The 27,997-nt window shown below is 37.9% G+C and overlaps 1 protein-coding gene across 4 annotated transcripts in view; it reads right to left on the reverse strand.

Moving 5' to 3' along the window:
* DGKH (diacylglycerol kinase eta) overlaps positions 1-27,997 on the reverse strand; it is a 173,183-nt gene that overhangs the window by 123,450 nt on the left and 21,736 nt on the right. The window contains exon 1 of one of the 4 annotated variants that reach the window (XM_060288276.1): positions 2,585-2,593. The exons of the other annotated variants lie outside the window; for them this stretch is intronic. The gene's annotated coding sequence lies outside the window, so the exon portion shown is untranslated. Of the gene's footprint in view, positions 1-2,584; positions 2,594-27,997 lie in introns of those variants that run through there. 4 annotated transcript variants of the gene reach the window in all.

The following is a 27,997-nucleotide window of genomic DNA, read 5'->3' on the forward strand; positions in this document are numbered from 1 at the left end:
AGCTCCATCACTCTGCTTTATGGCTTTCCATCGCAATTATCACCTTCGAACATGATGCACAATCTATTTATTTATTATACTTATGCTTTTCATATGATGATACATGATTTATATTTATATATGATTTTTATATGTCTTGTTCACTGCTGCATCCAATTGTGAAACAGTTGCCTGGCACACAGTTGATGCTCAATAAATATCTGTTGAATGAATGAATTCAATATCTTCTGAGCCTCCGCCCTCGCTTACTAGTGCTGCTTCGCCTGCAGTGAAAACAGCCTCAGACCCACCACCTTCTATTCCAGCAAACACTAAACTACACCCATTACATCCTCTGTTGTGTCAGACCTTCTCCCCCAGTGGGTAAACACCAACCTCCCATGCTGCCGATAGGATCCTATGCGAAGCACTTTCCTAACACATCCCACATTTTTCCTGAAATTTTCAAGGTCCATATCTCTGTACCCTGAAGGGGTACAGGCTCCTTGATGGCCTTTCTTCAGCCCCAATACTTTGCACACTCCCTGGCACATATCAGTTACTTAAACAAATAGGTTGAGATGCTAGAATCGAATGGGCAAACTGGAGACACATTACAAAGGAAGAATCAGCAAGAACTGATAACATGGGATACAGAGAGTAAAGAAGAGAGAGAGGAGGACGGCAAAATTGGTACTACCATTACAGAAAGCAGAGACACTAGAGGGTGGCCCAAGCGCTGTGATGCAGGACAAGCTCTTAGTGGGGAGGTTGTGGGTTGGAATGGGCCAGGAAAGAGCTGGTGAACTGGGTACCTTTACAGTTACTCACAAACCTTCTACACTCTGTCAATCAGGGTGGATGAGAAGATGAAGAGCTCAATTTTAAACATGCATTTGTGACAGAAGGCTATCCGAGCCGAGATGAAGCATCCTTTCGTTATCTTGGCCCAGAAGAATTTCTCTCTACTGTGACGTTCTATAGCACTAATATAAAATTTAGCATTTCATCATGTTCCCTGTGAATTTGTAATTGTTCCAACGAGAAAAGTTTTTGCTAAACCCTTACACACTTCAGTGTACTCCTGGGATGTGCCCTTAAATATATACAACTTAACTTTTCTCAATTAACAGTAGCTCAGAAGCACAGCCTTTAGCTTAAGAATAGCTCACACAGCACTAGCACATATATGCACTCACATATTTATTTAATTATTGGATTTTTAATATAACTCATTTTAGAAACACATACTACTTTTATTTATTTATTTATTTATTTTTGGCTGTGTCGGGCCTTCATTGTTGGGTCTTTGTTGCTGCGCTGGGGCTTTCTCTAGTTGCGGCGAGCGGGGGCTACTCTTCATTGCAGTGCGCGGGCTTCTCATTGCAGTGGCTTCTCTTGTTTTGGAGCTCGGGCTCTAGGTGTGTGGGCTTCAGTACTTGTGGCACATGGGCTCAGTAGTTGTGGCTTGCGGGCTCTAGAGCACAGGCTCAGTAGTTGTGGCACGGGCTTAGTTGCTTCACAGCATGTGGGATCTTCCTGGACCAGGGATCGAACTCGTGTCCCCTGTGTTGGCAGGCGGATTCTTAACCACTGAGCCACCAGGGAAGTCCCAGAAACACATACTACTTTAAAAAAAGTTAGGAGTAAATTATTTATACTACTGAAGTATTCATCGCATATTTAGATCACAAAGAGAGTAGCATTACACTACGAATTTAAAGAACGTGAACACATGAGGAATCATATACTTAAGAATCTTCTGATCTATTTTGGGGTTGTCATCAAAAAGAGTGGCTCTTAAAATATGGTCCAACGGCCACTACACACTAGCAAACTTTTAAGTATTAATTTTTAAATTAAGACATTCATTCCTTGAGATACTGCCAGTTACAGCAACACTCGATGGACCTAGAGAAGTGAAGTAAGTCAGACAGAGAAAGACAAATATCATATTATATCACTTACATGTGGAATCTAAAAAATGATACAAATGAACCTATTTACAAAGCAGAAACAGACTCACACATATAGGAAACAAATTTATGGTTACCGAAGGGGAAAAGGGGTGGTGGGGAGAGATAAATTAGGAGTTTGGTATTAGCAGATCAAACTACTATATATAAAATAGATAAACAACAAGGTCCTACTGTATAGCACAGGGAACTATATTCCATATCTTATAATAAACTATAATGGCAAAGAACCTGACAAAGAATATATATGTATCACTTTGCTGTACACCAGAAACTAAGGCAACGTTGTAAATAAACTATACTTTAATAAAAAGAAAGATATTCATTCTTTTACCACCTCTATGAAGTTTTAACTTCCCAAATTCCCAATTTAAAATGGCTGATTGAACACATGCTTTTAGCTCTACTCATTCTCAATACTTCAAAATCCCAGAAAGGGATTTCTAAAAAGGCATAAAACCACAAAGATAAACAAAATGAGAGAAGACAACAACTGCAACATTCTGTAAATGTAAAGCAGATGGATGAGTGTGGATGTACTTAGCACAATGTAAGACAGCAATGAGGAAAAGGTGAAAATCAACCCCCTTGAATGAACAATCCCCAAATGGCTTAAGAACTGACAGCACCTGGTGCCTCTGGATGCCAGATAAAGGTGAAGCTAAAAGGAAGTGGTTGAAAAATCTTGTTTAAAATCACTCAGCACCCCCTTTCATCCCTGCATCCCCCAACACCTCCACCCTCGATCTCTTCAACCTCAGCCTAGCAACTGCCCTCCCCAAACCTGGACTAAGACAGGAGGTTTATTCTGGAGAGGATCACACAGAGGATGCCTAGAATTGAAGCCCAGGCATAACTGAAGGCAGGGATATAACATTAAAAACAGGAGAACTACACAAAAGACTCTTTCCTCAATGGATGCTGGCAGCCAGGACTACAACTTTCCAGTGGAAGAGTCTTCTTGGGGGGATCTGACAAAGTGAAGAGAAGACTTAAAGATAATGGTATCAGAGGCCACCAACAAAATGGCCAACCTGATTATACCATGACAAGCCTCTACCCGCCTGCGCGCACACACACACACACACACACACACACACACACAGAATCCACTCAGCTTCAAGGTTCGTTCCCTCTCTCCCTCTCTCTCTCTCTCTCAAGCTCCTCCCCAAGCCTCCACCTCCACATACAAATACACACACACGTACATACATATATACGTGGATATGCGTCTAGCTAGCTAAAGACAGGAAAATGTAATAAAAGAGCTGGAAAATAAAGTTGAGAACATCTTCGAGAAAACAGAACAAAAAAACCGAGAAGATGGAAAAGGGGGGAGGGGAGGGGAATAGGAAAATGAGATGATGAGTGGAGAAGGTCCAACATTCACATAATAACGATTCCAAAAAGAAAGAACAGAGAAAACACAACGGAAGAGATCATTCAAGCCAGTTTCCCAGAACTGAAGACTGAAAGGGTGTAAAGAAAAGCCCACACGGTGGATGAAAATAAACCCACATGAATATTGCTATGAAGTTTCAGATTCCCTTGGAAAACAGAAGATCCTTCAAGCTTCCAAAGTGAATGGGGAAAAAGCTATATACAAAGCACCGAAAGTCCAGATTGTAAAAGAATTTCTCTGTTCTGGAAACTAGAGGATAGTGGAGCAATGCCTTCAATGTTCTGAGGGAAAAAATAATTTCCAAACCAGAATTCTAAACCCAGTCAAGCCATCAACCTAGTGTGACTGAAAAACAGAATCACCTTCGGACATGGAAACCCACCTGCCCGGGACCCTCTCCTTCCACATGCTCAGATGCATCATCTGTCTCTGTATAATCTCTACACAACTCTCCTTTCTCCTGTGGTTTTCCCCACTCCACCTCAAATGATACCTCCTCCTCGAGAGTGCTCAGTCAGGCAACCAGAACATTCTCTCCCAGTGGTTTGGCAACTTTAATCATCTTGCAAATCCCAGTAAGCATAGGAGAATGTGCAATGTATTACATTATTAAATTAGAGTTACTGAAATTCACTGGTGGGATAGAGTAAGCAAGTCTGGAGTGATTGTGGAAAACTTACCACATAAATGGGATCTGAACTGAATTTGAAGTTTCTCAAAAATGACTTGTCATGACCTTAAACTACTGAATTTGCATAAGTCAAAATAAAATTATTCATAAAATAAAAAGTTTCAACTCTTAAGAAAATAACAAACAACAGGGCTTCCCTGGTGGTGCAGTGATTGAGAGTCCGCCTGCCGATGCAGGGGACGCGGGTTCGTGCCCCGGTCCGGGAAGATCCCACATGCCACGGAGCGGCTGGGCCCGTGAGCCATGGCCGCTGAGCCTGCGCATCTGGAGCCTGGGCTCCGCAATGGGAGAGGCCACAACAGTGAGAGGTCTGCGTACCGCAAAAAATATATATATATTTAAATCATAAAATTTCTAAATAAATCTAATTGAATCTTTTTTTAGATTTATTTTTTTTATAAAGACGTTTCTTTTTTTTAATTGAAGTAGAGTTGATTTACAGTGCTGTGCCAATCTCTGCTGTATAGCAAAGTGACTCAGTTATGCACATGCAGACATTCTTTTTTTGATATTCTTTTCCATTATGGTTTATCACAGGATATTGAATATAGTTCCCTGGGCTGTACAGTAGGACCTTGTTGTTTGAATCTCCTTTTTGAATAAGATTCTTAAATGGCACACTGTTGCACACTTGTCTCTTAACTCTACCCGACGGATAACAGTCATTTCATTACACAAATCTATGTCAGTGAGAAACAGGAAAAATATAAACGCTTTATGAAGCATGAAAATTCAAACAAAGCATTACTACAGAGATACCAGGACAAATCTCTGTGAACTCTGTGGTGCTTTTCACAGACCCACACTAAATTCTGCTTTCTAATTCATGACTGAAAAAATGTATCTTTAAAGATGAATGTCGTATTACAAATCTGAGTCACAGTTTGCTTCTTAAAGCTTCTTAAAATCTAGAAGTGTAACCAAATCCGATCAATTGTTGCTGAGCGCTATTTTAACAATCACCTTTATATAGTTTCTGCAAGCTTTTCTAAATTGTCGTAAAATACACATAACACAAAACTGACCATCTTAACCATCTTTAAGTGTACAGTTCAGTAATGTCTGCTACACTCACATTACTGTGCAACCAATCTCCAGAACTCTTTACATCCTGCAAAACATAAACTCTATATCCGTTAAACAACTCTCCATTCTCCCATACCCTCAGTCCCTGGCAACCACCACTCTACTTTCTGTCTCTATGAATTTAAGAACTGTAGGTAGCTCATATAAGTGGAATCATACAGAATTTTTCCTCTTTGTGACTGGCTTAGTTCATCTAGCATAACGTCCTCAAGGTTTACGCACGTCGTAACATGTATCAGGATTTCCTTCCTTATTATGGCTGAATAATTTTCCATTTTATATATATATAATATTTAACACATTTTGTTTATACATTCATCCCTTAGCCTTTGGAATGTTTCCATCTTTTGGCTATTGTGAATAACACTGCTGTGAACATGGGTGTACATATCTTTTTGAGACACTGCTTTCGATTCTTTTGGATGTTTACAGAAATGCCTGAAAGATCTCTATTCTTACTGCTCTTAGAAGAAAATTAAAGTCTAATAATAAGTGAGCTAAAAATACAGACATCACACAAACACATCACTATGTAGTAAATATCTTTGGAAAGGTACTTCTTAAGTGCTACAGAAATTCACAGAGGAAAGAGCGAACTCAGATTATGAACTTTAAATATACCTGGATCTTCCAAGAGTTGAAATAATTTTTAAAAACTCATATTTCAATTTAAAAACTCTGCCTACACTAGCCTCAAAAAAAAAAAAAAAAAAGCATAGGACTATGTTTCAGAGCCTTAAATCCTAGCATTGTTTTTTCTGTTCTACTTTACGTTTTTTCCCAAAACAATCCATTCCATCCACATAAAAGACAAGCTCTGCTGCAAAACTACCACCTTTTAACATTTCAAGAAGTACGTCTGCTACATCATAGCAGCCTCATTGCGTCTATTTTGAGAACTATCAGAGCTTTCAAACCACCTACTGCCACAAACTCCAAATCACAATCACTGTACCTTTCCCCTTACATCGATGTATCTTAAAGTGTATTCCATGCAGCCATGACCATCCTGGGCAGTTTACGAAGGCAGGATTGCCATTATTTTGTGGGAGTTGGAGGGAGGGAGGGAGGGAGGGGAGGGGAATCTTTGAAACTATTTTATTTACAGACATTTTACAAATATGAAATGAAATATTATGATTTACAGTTATTATATTCTCAAAGGTTCCCTATGTCCTATCAACATAGTGTTGGTCAGTGCACCAAAGCTATTATTTAGTTGATGATCCAGCATGCCTCAGCTAACATTTTTATAATTTTACATTAATATAACTTAAATTTGCATTTTTTCTTATGTTGCATCATATTCTCAATTCATTAAGTGGATCAGTAGCTCAAAATGGATGACTGCTAGTTATTTCAAAGCAGGGATAAAAATAGCAACATAAAGTACCATGAGCAAGAAGAATAGTAAACAGAAATCCAGGGTGCATACACAATATCCATTTATGGGATTAAAGTTTATTTTATATAAACAGAGAATAGGCATTATGAAATTTTTCACTGGCTTAATATAGCAGGATTAATTTGACCACTACCAGCTGTTTTACCAAATTTGCTATACTTCTCTGTTACATTCAGAACCTAGGCAGTTATAAAGTCCTTGTAATTTTGTCAGGACACTGACAACCCAAATTATTATAAGTATATTGCAGAAAACTAAAATCTAGCATGCTTAAGCTACTAATCTGGAAAAAACAAAAATCGAATCCTTAGCTACCCCTCTACAGCCTACAAGGATAACTATATAAAATTGCACTCTAAGCCTGTATTGGTTGCATCAAATATAACCACAGAGGCTATTTTAATATTAGTTCAGGATGAAAAGAACATAGGCAGCGCTCTACTGAGCTAAAGCTTAAATATTACATTAAGGTAACCCACACTTTATTATGTTTATGTAAAGTTACCATTACTATCAATTTTTTGAAATAGTAAAGCTCTTTAAGATGAATGAGGCTATTGTGAATAACTTCCTGAAAAAAAATCCTGGTAGTTTTAAATATTTACACCTAAACTAAAAACACACAAGCACTCTTATATACAACACTGAATAGCAGATGGGATCATTTCCTACAATGTAGTAGCGAAGAAAAAAAGAACAGATTGTACTATTTCTGTTTGGAAAGCAATAAGATGAACAGCAAAGAACTTCCAAGAGATACCTGTGAATAAACAATTCAAAAAATTTTTGTCTTAGGTCACTTTATGGTGCAAATATTCATAAACACATAAAGTACACATATGTATAAATGTCTATGTTCTTTATATTAAATATTTAATATATTTACATAAATATCAATGACTAGGAGTTCTTGTATCACTATGTAAAGATTGTTATTTAAGTCTGGTCACCAGTTTCTATTATTCTACTATTCACCTTAATCTGCTCTCATATTTGATCCTATTGCTGTGGTCACCACTTCTACTTGGAATCCCCAGCTGCCCCTCTCCATGTGCCTCCTGCACTTAAAACTGGGTATAACACCAAGCTCACTTTTATTTCTTATTTTGTATAATTCTTGAGAAAATATGTTGGCTTCTGGGGTATTTTTTTCTTTTTCAATTTTTTATTTGTTCATTTATTTGGGGGAAGGGGGCTTGTTTCATTTTCAGTATTTCTTTTACGCTTTTAAAGACAGAGAAAGCCATCTGTCCTAGCTCGGGTGCCCGAGAAAACTGAGTCCCAGGCATTAAGAGGAGATAAAGGATAACACGAGGAAAGCAAAAGGGGTCACCAAAGAGAAGCGGGTGGATAGGTGGGCCAGCCATGAATTCGCAACCAGTGCGTCCGGGAAGCAACAGACACCACAGAGCATCCCATAAGGGAGAGGGCTGGGCCCTATCCCTACCCCTGTTGGGTTGGGTTTCCCAACCTCCGGCAAGTGTCTGGGGCAGGCAGGGCGCCCCCTGCCGGGCTGGCAGCTGCAGCGCCAGGTGAGGTGGCAGCTGTGAATCCCAGGAGCACCGGGTACAGTCAGCCCACTGTATCTGCGATGCCAATCCTGTGTATACCGACAGCCAACTGTACTCTGCCAGTTTATATAAGGGACTTGAGTGTCCATGAATTTTGGTATGAGGGCGCTGGAACCAATTCCCTGGATACCTAGGGAAGACTGTACTCCCTGCATTCTGAATGGTAAAATAACACAGCCTTGCATTCTGTAACTCTTTATGGTTTTTAACGTGTCTCCATTTGAATCTCACAGCTGAATAAAACAGAAAGAGAGGACGGCACGTCACTGGTTTACAAATGGAAAAAAGAATTTCAGTGACCTCACAAGTGTCACATCACTACGTACTGGTTTCACTGCCCCCTTCAAGTCTCAAGTTCCTTGAAGCAAAAAGCAAATCTTTTTAATCTTTTCTTTTTTTTTTTTTTTTTTGCTTCTCAAACATTTTAAGATGCTGACAACTGGCAGCATGCTTACTAAGATCCTAATTTAAATTCATTAACTTTAAAAAAATTCCCATGATCTTATCTAGTACTAGTCTAGCTAATGCAGACATTTCTAGGCTTTTTTCCTAGACCAAAAATAGGAAGAGTCTGGGCAGCCAGAGCCTCTGGCATAAATCCTCTCAACTCTCCATTATCCCAAAGATCTAGAACTGATGGCTCATTTTCACACTCTTCAATTCATTTCAAAAGACTTGCACCAAGTCCTATGCTGGGCCCCAGAGATATTTAAACCAAACAAGCAAAGGCTGGGGATTCTAGTCGGAAAACAAATATAAATTAATAATACAACTTGTAGAGTAAAGAGGAATATGGAATATTATTGATGCCTATGGGGGGGGGGACACTACCTCCTCCAACAACTTGGATATCTCTTAAAAAATTAAACAAACAGCATTCTAGAACCTGGTAAAAATGATGCTTTGAAAATACTAATGTGACTACTTGGAACAAGCCAGAATTATTTTACACACATTAATTCTACTACAGGACAAGCAATAAGATCGAATGATGCATGACATCCAACAAAAACACACTATAAACTAAAATATTAAACTTGAGCCTTTGCCTCTGAAAGGTATTAACATTGAGGAAAAACCCTATAATAATAAAATGGAAATTGATGGGTAAACATCATTTCAGATAATAAGGCAAACAACACAGGAAAAAAATATTAAGGGATATGAAAATCCTAAGAACATAAAGGTCACTAAAAATATAGTTGAAAGGTCTAGAAAAACATTACAAATGACAGCTTTACTTTTTACTATTATTTCTACCAATAAAAAAATATGTTTTCCTTTCCTTCTTTACTAATTCAGTTCAAAAGCCCAGCAGGTGGGGCAGAGCAAGGCGGGCAAGTAGGAGCTATTGGAGGTCAAGCAGGGTGATGAAGGTCTGTCTCTATACAGCCCTGTGGGGAGCATCAGTGGCTTATAACCCACTGAGTAAAATAGAAAGTCGTAAGTCCATACTGATGTGTGCAAAAAATAAATTGAAAAATAAATGGAGAGAATAGAAAACATTTCCTCAGTAAAATAGCAACTAATAAATATAGAAAATGATGAAATTAGAAAATCCAGTTGGCAAATACCAAATAACTGTCCCCCAAAATGCTACAGCATTTTAAAATATGTATATAAGATGATAAATGTGGAATGAAGAATGATCCGAGTTTTTGTTTTCCCAGCACTGCGTGAGTGAAGCAGCATAAAAATTAGGAGTCCGGCTCTGTGACTTACTGCCAGGACTTAATTCTTAGTTACTTCTCTGATTCTTGGTTTTCTCAACTGTAAAGATATATGAACTAGATTCATGGTTCTAAACTGTTAAATTCGAGAAATCTTTTTTTTTCTCTCCCCGAAGCAAAATTTTATATGGAAGCTACAGTCTATAAAATTTAGATAAGCATCTTGGGGATAAAATTTTCTGAGGGGAATTTAAATAATAACTAAAATGGGTATACTTAATGAAAAATGCTCAGAAATCTGGAGCTTTCAGATGTCAAGAAAAATATGTAGGGCAAGAAAAAAAAAATAGACATGAAGGGGCTTCTCTGGTGGCGCAGTGGTTGAGAGTCCGCCTGCCGATGCAGGGGACACGGGTTCATGCCCCGGTCCGGGAAGATCCCACATGCCACGGAGCGGCTGGGCCCATGAGCCATGGACGCTGAGCCTGCGCGTCCAGAGCCTGTGCTCCGCAAGGAGAGAGGCCACAACAGTGAGAGGCCCGCATACCACAAAAAAAAAAAATAATAATAGACATGAAGGATTCTGTTATAACTTAATATTGCAGACCTGACATTTACAGTAGGCAAGTTCAGTGGCCTTCCTAGAATCTAAAAGTCTTAGAGAAAGATTTCTAAAAGGTGAGTTGGTTCAGAAGCTAGTTTTCAAAAGATTATCAAGAATTGGAACTAGTTCATTCATTTTCATTACAGCAAGCATAATTAGCAAAGGATTCCACCAGAATATTGCCTGGTTACAGGCTGATACTGGAAGTCACAAAATACTAATTGAGGAATATCAGAACTGGAAGGGTCACTGGCCGCCTAGTCCGATCTTCTATCGCAGAGGACAGAAACCCAACCCATTCAACAAGTACTCACATATCTGTATGGCAGAAAACTCAGCATCTCATAAAGTACAGACATAAGGTACAGACTAGATCTAGAACTGGAAAATTAAATGCCTTCCCTAATACTCTTCCATTTGGTCTGAAAAACATGAGCTATTCTGTGGAATGCACCACGTCAAAAAGCGTAAAGGAGGCTTCCCCGGTGGCGCAGTGGTTGAGAGTCCGCCTGCCGATGCAGGAGACGCGGGTTCGTGCCCTGGTCCGGGAGGATCCCGCGTGCCGCGGGGCGGCTGGGCCCGTGGGCCATGGTCGCTGGGCCTGCGCATCCGGAGCCTGTGCTCCGCGGCGGTGAGAGGCCCGCGTACCGCAAAAAAAAAAAAAAAAAAAAAAAAAAAGCGTAAAGGAAAAGGACACCAATAGGTGAGGATAAAGAAATCTAAATAACAGTGTTTAAACAGAAACATAATTTTTCTATTTGGGTATAGGGAAAACTAAGACATTACATAATTTAACTTCAAGGATAAAGAAAGAATTATTCAGACATCCAGATAGAAAAAGCAATGTGAGGAAATCAGGCTGCTCTCAGATTTTTTCCACAATACAGAAGTCGAAGACAATGGAACAAAATTTGAAGGGAAGGAAAATGGGACTTATATTCTGCCAAGTGATTCATGTAAAAAGACAACAGGCAGACATTCCCAAACCTAAAAAGAAGTTAAAAAAAAAAACCCGTGCGCCATTCTCGAAAGGACTCGTAGGTATAAGACAGCTGCGGCAGTGGCAGAGGTGCTTCTAGTAGTAACAGCAGCCTCCGGACCCCTGATGGCACCGAAACACTTACAGTCCAGTGGTCGCCTCTATTTTTTACTCATCCAGCCTCTCGGGGATTTTTGTAAGGACCCAACTCCCTGAATTAAATCCCTTTCTGTTTAAAATACCTAGAATGTTTTGTTTCCTGCACTGAAACCTCACTGGTACAGTACTTTACTGTATTTATTTTTATTCTTCACAATCACATGTATCGTATTTCTTTTTGTAAAAACAAGACAGTGATTTTGTTTAAGCAAATTAAAAAAGTGGAAGCAAATATGACAAGATACTCATGCTGTTTAGTTCTGAACAGTGGAAATACGAAAGGCTAATATCTTCTTTTAACTTTTTCTATACCTTTTTCCAAAAATATTTCTCTTTGAAAGAAATAAATAGATCGTTTCACCTGCAGAGAGAGGATTAGAGGAGAAGGAAGGCTGGAATTGGGAAAACCACTGAGAATGCTGATGCAATCATCTTAAACTGCCCTTGCAGGAACACGTATAGCTAGATATGTTCATCCTAATTCTCTCTGGTGGAAATAGAAGTAGGTAACATTTAAATTTGATGGTCAACAGTCTCTTCTACTTTCTTTAGCTGGAAAAGCAGATGACTGCCTTGAACCAAAAGTCAAACAAGTTTGAGATGTTTCTAAACAGGCTGACCTTATTCACCCTAACATTTCCATTAAACAGATAGAAGTTCAAGGACAGGGCCAAAGATGATAAAAATTACTTTCCAATTTCTGTTCTTATTCAGATGAACAATATTCAGAAATTTGTATTTGTCATTCCTTATTAATCCTTTTAAAATTTCCTGGGTAGATGACCTTATTATTTCTTAGTATTGCAACACTAAGCCCAGTGCCATCAGTAATAATCAACAGTAAAGTTTCATACAAGCTTTCAAAAGCTCTAAACAGAATTGCACTAATTATGTATTTCTACTCTGAAGTTTGCAACATCATCCTTTTAAGTATTAATAAAGTGATGATCTAAACCATATCAGAAAAACAGTGTTGAAAATTCATAATATGGGCAGATTAATTAAGACTAGAAGCATCTTCTAGTCTTTTGATATACTATAGTTTCTCAAGGGGTATGTGAAAGATTTTATGAAATGGTCAAGTGGAGGGATTATTACAAATATAAGCAACTTAAAAGCACCAACAAGGATGTCTGAACTGCACTGCGAAAAGTGTGAATAAACATTACGGAGAAAGAGAAAGTGGTGCATAATTCTATATTCTGTCCTTGGCGACTTTCATGTTAACAGGATACAAGTCTTAGTTACAAACCACCAAAAGAAAAACACACACATACACACATTTAAAAACACATAAAACATTCTAATAACTTCTTTCTCAGTGCTATAGAAACTGGAGTTATATCAAATTATCTTAACTAGCAGGCCTTAGGTGCTTCCCTTGGATGAATTGTACTGGCACATCTGAATGGCATATTTTTTAAAACAATATTGTGTTCCTTATGTATTCTTGGAAAATAGCCATAAATTACTTATAAAGTAATCAAATTCACAACACTATATGTGAAAACTCCACAGTCACAAAAAATAGAAACAAAGTTAGAATAGTCAACTGTAGGGAATACATGGTCAACCTGAATGTGAACAGCAGTAAGATTTCGAGAAAATGGACAATAAAAAAGATTATAATGTTTTCTTGCAAAACACTCTACTGATATAAACATTTTGTCTTTCGCCTTCCAGCTCTATGTTGGAGGTTGATTTTTCTCTTCTTTCTTCAGCTGGTCATTGTCCAAAAATCCAGTGCAGAAAGTCTTCCATTACAGGTAATAGAAAATAAATTACTATGTTAGCACAAATTATACATCCAAATATACCACACATTGAATTCTCTTTGTTATATAATAATTCTCTTAGTCCATATGGGCTGTTATAACAAAATGCCATAGACTAAGTGGCTTATTAACAACATAAAGTTATTTCTCACAGTTGCAGAGGCTGGGAAGTCTAAAATAATGGGAAGTCCAGGGAGCCAGCAGATTCAGTGTCTGGGGAGGGCCAGTTTCCTGGTTCATGGACAGCTGTCTTTTCACTGTGTCCTTACATGGCAGAGGGGGTAAGGGAGCTCTCTGGGGTCCCATCAGTAAAGGCACTAATTCCATTCATAAGGGCTGCACCCTCACAACCTAATCACCTCCCAAAGTCCCACCTCCAAATACCATCTGCTGAGGATTAGGTTTCAACACAGGAATTTTATAGAGATACAAACATTCAGTCTATAGCAATAATACTTTTATTCTGTAGCCCAATAAAGAATTGAGCTGTTTCCTGTCCAACACAGTTGTCTGTTACACAAGCTATAAACAACATGAATAACAACTTTTACTAGCCAAGTAATTTTTTAAGCTTATTTTAAGGAGGCTAGAGTCTTGGTTTTGTCAAATCATAGACTGAATTTTGAGAAATTTATTTATAAAAGCCATTTGTACAATATTTACAATTTCCATCTGCAATTTCCAAAAAAAAGGTTATAAGAGGATTATATACAGTGATCCAAAATGGAAAGTGGAATCACATTGAAAGTGGGCTCATATTAAAAGGAAAAAGCTATTATTTTTTAATACATCTTTATTGGCGTATAATTGCTTCACAATACTGTGTTAGTTTCTGTTGAACAACGAAGTGAGTCAGCCATTTGCATACATATATCCCCATATCCCCTCCCTCTTGCATCTCCCTCCCACCCTCCCGATTCCATCCCTCTAGGTCATCGCAAAGCACCGAGCTGATCTCCCTGTGCTATGCTGCTGCTTCCCACTAGCTATCTGTTTTACATTTGGTAGTTTTTGAACATCACAAGATTTAAAAACAGAAATCAGTTACTTCCTTTTATGGGGCTATATTAACAATGAGTTAAAACTGAAAATGATACATGTAATAAATTATATAAGAAGTGGTTTTCCTTGGTCCTGACTGACGGATGCTTACAAAAAAGCTGGTTGAGTTAGAGGCAAACACTGCCCTACACAATCATGAGGAGGAATTCTGAGTACACCTTGTTTGTTGGTGGCATTTGTTTTCTCACTGGATCCATGCTTCCTTGCACCCCACAGACTATTTTATCAGGCTGCAGTCTGTGTGTTTTGAAAGTCATAAAACTTTGTACTTGAATCTGCTCTGAGTTTAGCCCACGCTTTACTAATACTAACTCCACTTTCATTCATTTTTGGTGAACACCTTTTCACATTTTCAAGGATAACTGTTCCAAAAAAATTTTCATTACTCCACAAAATTCTCACTACAACTTTTTCTTCCTTTAATGAGGAGACTGTGAAGATTATTTGGAATCTCTGTGAACTTTGCTGTCTCACCCCATCTGTTACCTCCTGAAAAGTGCTCTGTGCATCTGCTCTCTGCCTTCCCTTTTGTGTCAGAACTTGTATCCTTTCTCTTTTTTGAAGGCCAGTTCCTCCACATGTGCTCATCTTTCCCGTGGCCTCTTCCTGTTTCATTTACCTTTCCTGAATCTTTCCTTCTCCCCATGTCTACAAACATTGAAAGTCTGTTCTTCCTTAAACTATTCTGGAAAAAGCTATTATTGAGTGAGATTTCAAGCTTAGTACATTACACATTGTTTAAAATGGTTCAGGAGATTTAGAGCCTTCAAAAATAAAAACAGGGGACTTCCCTGGTGGTGCAGTGGTTAAGAATCCGCCTGCCAACGCGTGAGACACGGGTTCAAGCCCTGGTCCGGGAAGATCCCACGTGCCGCGGAACAGCAAACCCCGTGCGCCACAACTACTGAGCCTGCACTCTAGAGCCCAGGAGCCACAACTACTGAGCCCACACGCCGCAACTACTGAAGCCCGCATACCTACAGCCCGTGCTCCACAACAAGAGAAGCCACCGCAATGAGAAGCCCGCGCACCACAGTGAAGAGTAGCCCCCGCTCACTGCAATAAGAGAAAGCCCACGAGCAACAATGAAGACCCAGCGCAGGCAAATAAATAAATAAATAAATAAATAAACAGGAAGGTTCAATTAGGAGCATAGAAATCAAGGATGGAAATAGTTAACAGGGATGGAACTGAAGTGCCAATGAGTTTGTAGAATGTAGACAGCAGCCTGAAAACAGGAAAGAGGAATAGGAAGAAGCTGCTGAAACAGGTACCAGCAAGTGCTGATGCGGAAACTATGATAATGGATGAACAGCCATCGGTGCCTCATGCCGTTACTAAGAGAGTCCCCACCTTCACCCTCCTTAGATTTCAGTTGGTGGCTCCAGCAACCCATAGACACTAGTAAGTAACATTTAAGTAGAGTCTAAACAAACGGGCAGAAGCTATGGGGACTAGCTGACAAATCTATTGAGGGCTACGTTTCAAAGGGGCTTCTGAAAGAGTTGCAAGTTAAGGGAAGAGAATGACAGCATTTTACGTACAGATTAACGACGGTACAAAAATAATGATGGCAAAAGTCAAGCTGAGTACGTATCGCACTTTTACACTTAGATGTCTTATTCATTGATGTCCTTAGTCCCAGGAGACACACTTTTATGATCAAGTAAATATTTTAAAGTTCCTTCACTTTACACAGTGAGACACAACATAGCAGCATAACCACCATAAACCTGCCAGCCTGAAAATTAATATCCTAAATGTACTGCCAAATTGGAAGGATTATTGCACTTTCAAACAACACTAGTACATTTTTTTTAACATCTTTCTTGGAGTATAACTGCTTTACAATGGTGTGTTGGTTTCTGCTTTATAACAAAGTGAATCAGCTATACATATACATATATCCCCATATCTCCTCCCTCGTGCGTCTCCCTCCCACCCTCCCTAACCCACCCCTCTAGGTGGTCACAAAGCACCGAGCCGATCTCCCTGTGCTACGCGGCTGCTTCCCACTAGCTATCTATTTTACATCTGGTAGTGTATATATGTCCTTGCCAGTCTTTCACTTCGTCCCAGCTTACCCAACACTAGTAAATTTAAACGTGAACTTATTTAACATGTTGCAGAAATAGGACCTAAAGCAGGAAACTGTACAAAAGACACAGACAGCAAACTGAAGCTCACTTTTCCAAATCTCATCTCATTTAATCCTCATAACAACCCCAAAAGTTGAACTGAATTATCTCAATTTTAAAGTTAGGAAACTGAGGCTAAGAGATGTTAACTATCTACTATCATACAACTAGGAAGTATAAGAGGCAGACGGGCCTTTGTGTGCCCTTAAAAACTCAACACTATCCATTGCCATGCATTGCCTCTCGAATGCTGGGTGTGAAACAAAGCACCAGGTACTATTCATTTCAAGAATGACATATACCTTCATATATTCAATTCCATTTTTCCAAAATTTGTTTTGTTAAGCTCAAACTATGGATTTATTAGAAGCAGGTTCTGAGGTATTTTTCAACATTAAAAAGTCACATCAGATAGTGAACAGCTAAAATGTAGGAGCTGTGTTTTATTAATCTTTGTAATTCCAGAACATAAATAGTTCCTATGTCCAAGTTGTTTGGGGATGAGTGGATGGATGGATACTGGACGGTAGCCTGTTTTGAAACATTATCTGAGTCAGGAGATACACAGATACGTTATAGCGTGTAAGCCAAGGTAGGGTAAGGATGCCTTTTTTTCCCTTCCATATGCAGATTGTTTCAAGTGTCTTCTTAATAGTTATTTAACATGCCACTGATAAATAAAAAGTTTCCAAATATTTCTTTTGTTTATAATTTATTCCAAGGAGAAAGGGAAGATGAAATTTAGTGCTTTTCACAACTGATTTTGAGTGAGATACCTGAACTTTCATCATCCTCAGGATATAGATTTTGGTAAATGTGGTGACCTTACAGAAGATATTAAACTGTAAGAATAATAGGGTTTAAATGGCAAAAATCATGTTTTGAAGAATTACTTAATATGCCTAAGTTACTCTTTCAGAAACACACATAACTTCTGTAATAATTCTCTATGTCCAAAACACAAAAATGCAAATAAACCAGCATCCTTCAACTGTTAGGGATTTTCTACTTTGTATCTTAAAACCATAATGGCTCAATGAAAAGAAAAATCTTTAATTCAAATAGATCATAATGAGTATAAACAGAACTTAGTAAATTTTCTAATTACTCTTTCCTGTTACATACAGTCTAACAAAAGCACCATGGTTCTGTGTGAACCCTTGAAAAAGGTTCCATGAGTTCAGTGGACACTAAAACATAGCGTCTTAAGGGAAGGGTAACAAAGTAATAATAGCAGAGTACTAGAAGAAAAAGCCAGTATGCAGTTCAGTCTTGTCAGAATGCCATTCTTCCCTGGTGCCTGACTTCTAGCACTCACTGTTCAAGATTCACTTCAATGTGACCTCCCCTGGAAGCCTTCCACCCAAGAGTGCCCTCTACGTTTGCCTCTTATAGCATGCATCAGTCCCCATGTATATATATATTAACATTTGTACTCATGGCTGCCTCCTCTGATGAAAGAAGGGAACATGTTCTACTAACTTTATATCACCAGCACAGAATGAACCCTTAATAAATGGCAAAGAAAAAAAAGGGATTACTAGGCTTCATACCCTACTATAAAACATTGAGAGTGTCTATCAGGCAGATCCTGGTCTAAAATTGAGTTACTCTTACTACACAGATATCAAAGGGGAGGATGACTATTACCACAACAACTAAAATATGTGAAAGAATTTCTCAAAACTATACCTATTTCCTTATTCATTCAACAAACACTTTTTAGGCAACTGCTATGTGACAGGCAGTGCTCTAGGCACCGGAGACAGAGCAGGAAACAAAATAGACAAATATCTCTGCCTCCATGGAGTTTACATTCTGGAGTTAGAAGATGAACAATAGAGAAAATAAATAAATGTACAACGTAGGTATCAGACAGTAATCCGTGCTAAGGGAAACAAGAGAGAAGGAAAGGAAATTGGAGCATGCCAGACTGGGTGGGGTTTGCAACTTTGCAGGGCTTTGCCAGAGCAGGTCTCACTGAGAAGGAGACATCTGAGGGGAGAAGAGAATCTTAGATATTTTTTCCTTTGTTTAAAAACTCAATGGTAAAAAACATTATGTCCTATAAGAGGTTGATTATAAACAAAACTACAATAGACAATGCCTTGTCTAGGCTTTCATAATGAGATTTCACAATGTAGTAAATTTAGAAACTCTTTAAAACAGAACTAATGGGATGCCACTGTCTGATGACAATGGGCAGATCTATGTTTCTTTGCAAAGTAAACATTCTTTTTTCTTGATCATCACACAGTAAAGTTTGTTTTGGATGCTGATTTTATTTTAAACATCAAACTTGCTATGGTACATTATCTATATTCCTTTAATATTAATATAATAACTGACCACTATTAAGTACCAATTATGTTCTGCCCACTGTTCTAAATACTCCTATTATCTTATTTAAATGCTCACAACAACTCCATGAGGTAGGTACTATTATTGTCCCAGTTTTAACGATGAGATTGCTTGAGAGAGATTAAGTCACTCTCCCAAAGTCACTCAGGTAGTAAGTTGGACAACTGGGATTCAAGACCAGGCCTTTCTCAAAAAACAAATTGTCCTTAATCACCACACTCTACTGCCTTAAAGGAGCAGTTATGTTATATAGCATTTCAGTATACCTGCTTATTAACTGTCCAAATACAAACGTAATAGGGAAAGAGACCTCATAATAAATTCTTTTCTTGTAATTCAGATACTAAGTAATATGAACTTGCAGAAGCAAAATAATAGCCCCTATTTTTAAAGACGGCTTCAGGAATCTATTACATAAACACAGTGAGTAGTGATCCCAGAAGTGTCATTATGATATGGAAAAGGAAATAAAATGTAACTGATAAAAACAAAAGTAAACTGTATCCTTCTGTCTCTAAGAATATATCTAGTCTCAGAGTAGTTCCTTTTAAATTAAACCAACATAGGAGTGAGAAATGTATAATTGATTGCTAGATCAACTGTAGCAATAATTAATAATTAAACCCAAAGATTAAGAACTAATATAAAGTGTTGAGGTCAACACACACAATGATATCTGTTTGTTATTTCAAGCCTTTATGATCTTTCTGGGACAAAAGCCATTTTTCTATGACATGAACAGATTATCTCAAAGTCAAATATGTGTTTGGTGTAGAGAAAAATGGGTCCTCTTAATGAAATGAGTAATTCTGTGTTCTACCTTCAAAATTCCTCTTTTGAGTGTGTTGAAAATTAAAACACAAACTAGTTTCTCTTCTGACAGAACAAATTTTTTCAGTACACTATCCTGATTTGATGGGTTCTGAAGTGATGGGTTTCAACTCAAATACTGGCTTTGCTTTCATGGATAATAAAAAGTACTTTTAAAATCTCTGATAATTCTTTTCTCCTGAAGAACAAAAAATAAGGAGCTCAACAAAATTAAGTATTTGAATAAATGCTTTCTTGCAGAATCATTTTCTAAACTGGACTCCATAGCGCATTTCAGTTTTCCTTGAAAAACAGACATTAGTGATATTTTTCCTTTCAAGTGGTTTAATATACAGTTGATTCTCATTATTTGCAGTAATGTCCTATATAGTTGCCATGGAAACAACAAAAGACCTCAAATAGCCAAAGCAATCTTGAGAAAGAAGAACAAAACTGGAGGCATCATGTGCCCTGATTTCAAACTATATTACAAAGCTACAGTAATCAAAAGACTATTTTATTGGCATGAAAACAGACACATAGATCAATGAAACAGAATAGAGAGCCCAGAAATAAACCCATGCATAAATGGTTAATTAATTTACAACAAAGTAGCCAAGAATATACAATGGGGAAAGGACAGTCTCTTCAATAAATGGTGTTGGGAAAACTGGACAGCCACATGCAAAAAAATAAAACTGGACCACTCTCTTACACCATACACAAAAATCAACTCAAAATGATTTAAGACTTGAATGTAAGACCTGAAACATAAAACTCCTAGAAGAAAACATAGGTGAAAGCTCCTTGACATCTATCTTGACAATGATCTCTTGGATCTGACACCAAAAGCAAAGACAACAGAAGCAAAAATAAACAAGTGGGACTACATCAAACTAAAAACCTTCTTTACAGTAAAAGAAACAATTAACAAAATGAAAAGACAACCTGCAGAATGAGAGAAAATATTTGCAAATCATATGTCTAATAAGGAGTTAATATTCAAAATATCTAAAGAATTCACATAATTCAATAGCAAAAAATAAAAATATGATTAAAAAATGGGCAGAAGATCTGAATAGACATTTTTCCAAAGAAGACATACAGATGACCAACAGGTACATGAAAATGCACTCAACATCATTAATCATTAGGAAAATGCAAACGAAAACCACAATAAGGTATCAGCTCACCTGTTAGAATGGCTATTATCAAAAAGACATGAAATAACAAGTGTTGGTGAGAAAGTGGAAAAAAGAGAACCCTTGTGCAATATTGGTGGGTATGTAAATTGGTGCATCCCCTACGGCAAATAGCACGGAGTTTCCTCAAAAAATTAAAAATAGAACTACTATATGATTCAGCAACTCCACTTCTGGTATTTATCCAAAGAAAACAAAAACACTAACCCAAAAAGATATATGCACCCCCATGTCCATTGCAGCATTGCTTACAATAGCCAAGATTTGGAAACAACTTAAGTGCCCATCGATGCATGAATGGACAAAGAAGGTGTGATCACATCTTCTTTGTCCATTCATGCATCGATGGGCATACTGTTCAGCCATAAAAAAGAATGAAATCTTGCCATTTGTGACAACATACATGAACCTTGAGGGTATTATGCTAAGTAAAATAAGTCACACAAAGACAAACACTGTATGATCTGACTTATATGTGGAATCTAAACAACAACACAAGAACCAAAAACCAAAAAAAATCCTCACAGATACAGAAAACAGATTGGTGGTTGCCGAGGGCAGGGCAGGGGGCCAAATGGGTAAAGGGAGTCAAAAGGCACAAAAACTTTCAATTCTAAATAAATAAGTCATGAACATGATGTGATGTACAGCATGGTGACTATAGTTAATACTGTGTTTCATATTTGAAAGTTGCTAAGAGAGTCAGTTTTAAAAGTCCTTATCACAACGAAAAAATATTTGTAATTCTGTAATTGTGACAGATGTTAACTACACTTATAGTGGTGACCATTTTGCAATACATTCAAACAGTGAATCATGTGACACTTGAAACTAATATGTCAATTATAACTCAGTAAAAAATTGTTTTAAAAATATAAAACTGAATAGAACAGAAACAAAAGAAAGAAGAAAGAAAACACCTCAAAACTCAAAATAAAAAGTTGCTGTGAACACTGAATTAGCAAATACTGAACCATAGCTCCAAGGGGAAATGCAGGATTAAGTTCCTATGAGACATTCCATCAACTGATCAATACATAACCTTGTTTTATGTGTTTCTTTTAAAACATATTGTTGGTCCATTAACATTGAACTTATGGCCAATAGCACTATAACTCAAGCGTGAAGGAAGCTTAGCCAACTCACACATTTTTTTCCATAAAGTACACTGCAGCCTTCTTGCTTTTATAAACTAGAGACAGCATTTCAGCACTGTTTGGGGGCCATTTCAAACAGCGAGATCATCAAGAGACAACACAAAAATGTGAAAAATACCTCACTAAATAGATCACACAAAGGACACATGTTGACTGTATGGGAAGGCAGGTTTTCACCTGGTTCAGTCTCAGCTGGGGCCACGCACGTGTAGCAACTCAAATTTTCCACCACTCTATGCATGTCCGGGAACGACCACCAAAGCACCGCAAGTACCAACTTTGGAGTTACAAATAAATTTTAGCAAATAGGTGAATTAGCAAATACAGAACCCATGTGAATGATGAGGATCCATTATATAAAATGTTAAGTAAATGCATGTAGTATTGTTTATTATGTGAAAAATTATACTAAATGTTGTGCTGTGTTACACAATGATGTCAGCAAGTTGCACTGAAGGTTGCCGGATACCTGAAGGTATGACTTCTGACCTCACAGTGACGCAAAGGCAGCAATTCACTAATATTTGACATATGTTATCACTGACTTGGGCCATGTATTTTGTCTTATAATGTCAAATTACTGATAAATTTTAATGGTTTCTGCATATGAAGCATTTCTAATTGACATGCTTATACTCTGTGTCAGGGGCTGAAAGAAGGGAATTTTTCACTAAAGGAGTCCATTTTGTCAGACAAGTTCCTATTAGTGTTCTTTCAATACATTATAATTTGCTAAGTATTTTTTGTTCAAATAAGTTTTAGAAATGTTGCCAATAGCCAAGGCTTTTTATTATCAAAAATTTGAAGAGTTAATATTAAGTTTATTAAAAGAAACAAATTAAAAGCCTAGGTCAGTCTTAAGGTATGTTCAGCTTACTAGCCATATTTACAAACCTGGCAAATTTTAACCACCCTTTTTAAGGGCTATTGATTTTATTAGGTTATGCAGACTTCCAACTTCTAACATCTCAATAACATCTTTATAGTAATCTTATTTATAAGTAGGGATCACACCTGCAGGGGTTTTTTGTTTGACTTTGCTTTTACAGAAATGATAAATTGCTGAATTATTATTCAATTATTCCTTCATACAGAAGAAGAAAAATTAATGCATGCTGCTAGGTGAATAATACCATCCACCTTTGATTATTCCTACAGAAATGTTTAATTCACCTCTAGAAATATGAAGAATTATGCCACTTATTTATCAGACACATTTTATTAATGCACACCGAGTGGTATCTGAATTCCTTTGGTGTATGAGAATTCAAAAATTGTTTTGCATTTTTCTGTAATAAGATATATCCAAATTTAAAAACTAAAGTTATTTCTTATTATAAATGCAAACATGTAACCTGTAAAAAGAATTTAAAAACAGAAATAAAGAGAGAAGAGTAAATATCCATAAATCTGTAATACAATGAGAAACCACTGTATCTCTGTTATCTCCTTCCACGGGGCTACACATGGCTACACATGGTATTATAATCTCCTTTTTCTGTCCATTATATTGTGGGTATCTTCCATGTCAACATGATGTGAATTAATTTGTCTATCTGTTCATTTATGTACCTCCTGAACAACTTCTTTCTGCCAGGCACTGTGCACCTGAAGGAACAGTGATTTTTTGATAGGGATATAGCAAAATCATTTAAACAATGCTTTATTATTGGACATTTGTGTCATAAACATAATATGAGAATCTTTTTTAAATTTTTATTTTATTTTATTTAATAAATAAATAAAAATTTATTTATTTATAGTTGATTTACAATGTTGTATTAGTTCAAGTGTACAGCAAAGTGAATCAGTTATACGTATACATATATCCACTCTTTTTTAGATTCTTTTCCCATATAGGTCATTACAGAGTACTGAGTACAGTTCCCTGTGCTATACAGTAGTTCCTTATTAGTTATCTATTTTATATATAATACTGTGTATATGTCAATCCCAATCTCCCAATTTATCCTCTCCCCCTTACCCCCGGTAACCATAAGTTTGTTTTCTACATCTGTAACTCTATTTCTGTTTTGTAGATAAGTTCATTTGTACCCTTTTTTTTAGATTCCACATATAAGCGATATCATATGATATTTGTCTTTCTCTGTCTTAATTCACTTAGTATGATAATCTCTAGTTGCATCCATGTTGCTGCAAATGGCATTATTTCATTCTTTTTTATGGCTGAGTAATATTCCATTATATATATATACCACCTCTTCTTATTTTATTTTATTTTATTTTTTTTTTTTGCGGTACGCGGGCCTCTCACTGTTGTGGCCTCTCCCGTTGCGGAGCACAGGCTCTGGACGCGCAGGCCCACCGGCCATGGCTCACGGGCCCAGCCGCTCCGCGGCATGTGGGATCCTCCCGGACCGGGGCACGAACCCGTGTCCCCTGCATCGGCAGGCGGACTCCCAACCACTGTGCCACCAGGGAAGCCCCACCTCTTCTTTACCCATTCCTCTGTCAATGGACATTTAGGTTGCTTCTATGTCCTGGCTATTATAAACAGTGCTGCAGTGAACAAGGAGTGCACGTATCTTTTCGAATTATGGTTTTCTCCAGATATGTGCTCAGGAGTGGGATTGCCGGATCATATGGTAGCTCTATTTTTAGTTTTTTAAGGAACCTCCATACTGTTTTCCATAGAGGCTGTATCAATTTACATTCCCACCAACAGGGTAGGAGGGTTCCCTTTTCAGAATGAGAATTTTTCTAGCTAAACACAGGAGTAATTTGGGAAATCATCTGCCTTGCAACTTGGTTCATGGTGAGTTTCAATATGTCAGGATTCAACAAGCTTTTACTTTCTGTTTTCTTCCTTAGTATCACATTTTAAAATTGTCTCCAACCCTGAGACTATGCAATTACTCACCTTTATGTATTCTAGTACTTTTATGATTTAATTATTATAAATTTGATCTTTAACCCATCTGGAAACTATGTAGTCCATAGTGTGAGGTAAGGATTGGGCTTCCAGTTTTTTTAATTGAATGGTGAGCTAGTTGCCACAAGAGGAATTACTGAGTAATCCATCTTTTACACCACTGACTTGAAATATTATCTGTATAGTAAAATATATTCTTATATATTTACGGGCAAGTTTCTGGACTTTTTATTCTGTTCCACTGATCTCCCACTTTATTCCCATATCAAAGCCACATTAATTTTTTTGTAGCTTTGTGCTAAGTTTAATTAATCTGATTGGTTAAGGCCCACTTCATTACTCTTCCTTTTCAATATGTAACTAGATATTATTGTATGACCTTTCAGATCATTTCAGCAAGCCAAAATCCCAATAGCAAATGTATTTGTAATTGTGTAAAATTTACAGATAAATTAGGTGAAACTTAGACCATTCATTTGAATTCTTTTTGTCCCTCAGCAAAGTTTCATAGTTTTCCTGATGTTTTCATAATCGTCTTGATGTTCTGCACATTTCTTGAGTGTTTCACTAAAAAATGCTTGTAATATTAGTATTTTAGTTTATAGTGGGCTGTTCCTGTGAAGGTTGCTTTATAATTTGTTTTAATTGTGGTAAAATACACATAATGTAACATTTACCATCTTAAGTATGTTTAAGTGTACAGTTCGGTTGTGTTAAGTACATGCACGTTGTTGTGCGACCATCACCACCATCCATCCACAGAACGATTTCATCTTGCAAAACTGAACCCCTGTACCCATTAAACACTAACTCCCCATTCCCCACCCCTTCCAGCCCCTGGAACCGACCATTCTATTTTTTGTTTCTCTGAGTTTGACTACTCTAGGGACTTCATGTAAGTAGAATTATACAGTATCTGTCCTTTTGTGGCTGGCTTATGTCACTTAGCATAATGTCTTCAAGGTTTATCCATGTTGTAGCAGTGTCAGAATTTCTCTCCTTTGTTAGGCTAATGTCCTATTGTATGTATAGACCACATTTTGTTTACCCATTCATCCATCCGTTTTTTTTGGCTTCTATGAATAATGCTGCCATGAACATGGGTGTACACTGCTTTATAATTTAACTATTTTATATATAACATGCTCATAGTATACTATCGATGGTGAATTAAAGTGTACGTCAAGTCCCCAGGCTTTATCAGCCTGTAGATATACACGGAGTCACAATGATGACAGTGACCCATATTTTACTGGCTATTTCTCTTACTTGCTCACATAGGACCCCAGTCCTCTTCCTTTGCCCACGTATTTCCCAAGGAATGTCTCACACATGCTCACACTTTGCTTTAAGAATAAAGCCAAGCTCATGTGACTTGCTGTTCATTCCAGCCTCTCAGTTATACCACATATAATAAGACCCTTAAGGTACTGCTGCTGTATAGGGAATTTCTTCCTGTCGGCTCATCCTATCTACTCTCCTGCTCCATAACCAAGGAGAACGAAGAAGCTGATCCAACAAGCTAGAGTGCTTCTTCTTTAAGAGGAGGAGGGGAGGGCTACCGTGGTGGCGCAGCGGTTGAAAGTCCGCCTGCAGATGCAGGGGACACGGGTTCGTGCCCCGGTCCGGGAGGATCCCACATGCCGCGGAGCGGCTGGGCCCGTGAGCCATGGCCGCTGAGCCTGCGGGTCCGGAGCCTGTGTTCCGCAACGGGAGAGGCCATAACAGTGAGAGGCCCGCGTACCGCCAAAAAAAAAAGAGGAGGAGGGGAAAGACCATGAATACTCAAACGGGAATAATTTAGAACTGTTATGACAGGTATGGGTGATGATAAGGCAGAAGTGGTACCAGGGGAAAGTTGAATCTCCTCCTTCAACATTCCTCCCTTTGCTGTGGAATCTTAACTAGATTTATGATAAAATCTCTGTAAACTTCCCAACTTAACAAAAAGGTTTACAATCAAACAGCTCTGAGCTCTGGCATGCCAAAGGCAGAATAAGCCTGACATTTTTTTCACTATGACTGAAGATTTCACTAGCACCTCACTCACTTATATACTTGTAAGCACGGAGGCACCTTCTTGAAAAAGGGCCATTCACCTCAAGATGCTTGAATAACATAGCTAACATTTACTAGCATCTACTGTGTGCCAGGCATTGAGCTAAGGACTTGATCCTCACAAGAGCTTTAATACGAGGAAACCAAGGCTTAGAGAGGTCCTGTAAGTTAACCAATAAGAGCTGGAACTGGGACTCATGGGTTACTTCATGCATGTTAGGGTTTCATTTGCATGATTTAAAAAAATTCCAAACCAGATCTATTTATTTCTTTGAGGAACTGTTTGTTGCATGCTCTACATAAAATATTCTCTGTACTTTACTGATGGAGGGACACAAGCTGTGAGTACATGATCTCACGATTTCCCCAGGAAAACCGATTAGTAATGCATCTGTAAAACATATTTAAAATAATTAAAACTGGACAGCTTCTTTTGGTAGTCTTTCTTTTATCTTCTTTCTTCTTCTTTTTTAATTTGAATGACTAAAGTTTAACTCTGCAGTGATTTTCCCTTCCACCCTTCCTTAGCTGCTGGGTCCCACCCTTACTTCCTAGGACCTGCTTCAAGCACTCGTTGGATACCTAACACAAATGCCAGGGCTTGTCATGATAATCTCTCCTCCAGTATCCACCCTCAATTTCCCCATCCCCTCTTGCTTTGCCATATTTACAGAGACAAACCTTAACCCCGGTTTAATCCAATTCTCCACTTATTCCGTGCTTATACCCTTGCAGCCAAACATGGTCCCATACCAGGCTGGCAGTGCTTACCTTAAACTCATGGCCCCTCACTTCACGTGTGCCCTAAATGCCACGTGATACTCACACCATATTTCTCTACTCCATTCACTTTCCCACTCTCCCCATTCAAGTATTTCATACCTTTTCCTCTCTCTTCAGATCGCTAATATCTTCTCAGCTGAGGACCCAGCTTCTTATTCCACTAAGAAAACTGAAGGAATCAGAAAAGAACTTCCAGAAACGCTTACCACTGCATCTACCCAATACTATGGATAAAC

This window comes from Globicephala melas, chromosome 18 (genome assembly GCF_963455315.2).
Source record: "Globicephala melas chromosome 18, mGloMel1.2, whole genome shotgun sequence".
Taxonomy (NCBI): Eukaryota; Metazoa; Chordata; class Mammalia; order Artiodactyla; family Delphinidae; genus Globicephala; species Globicephala melas.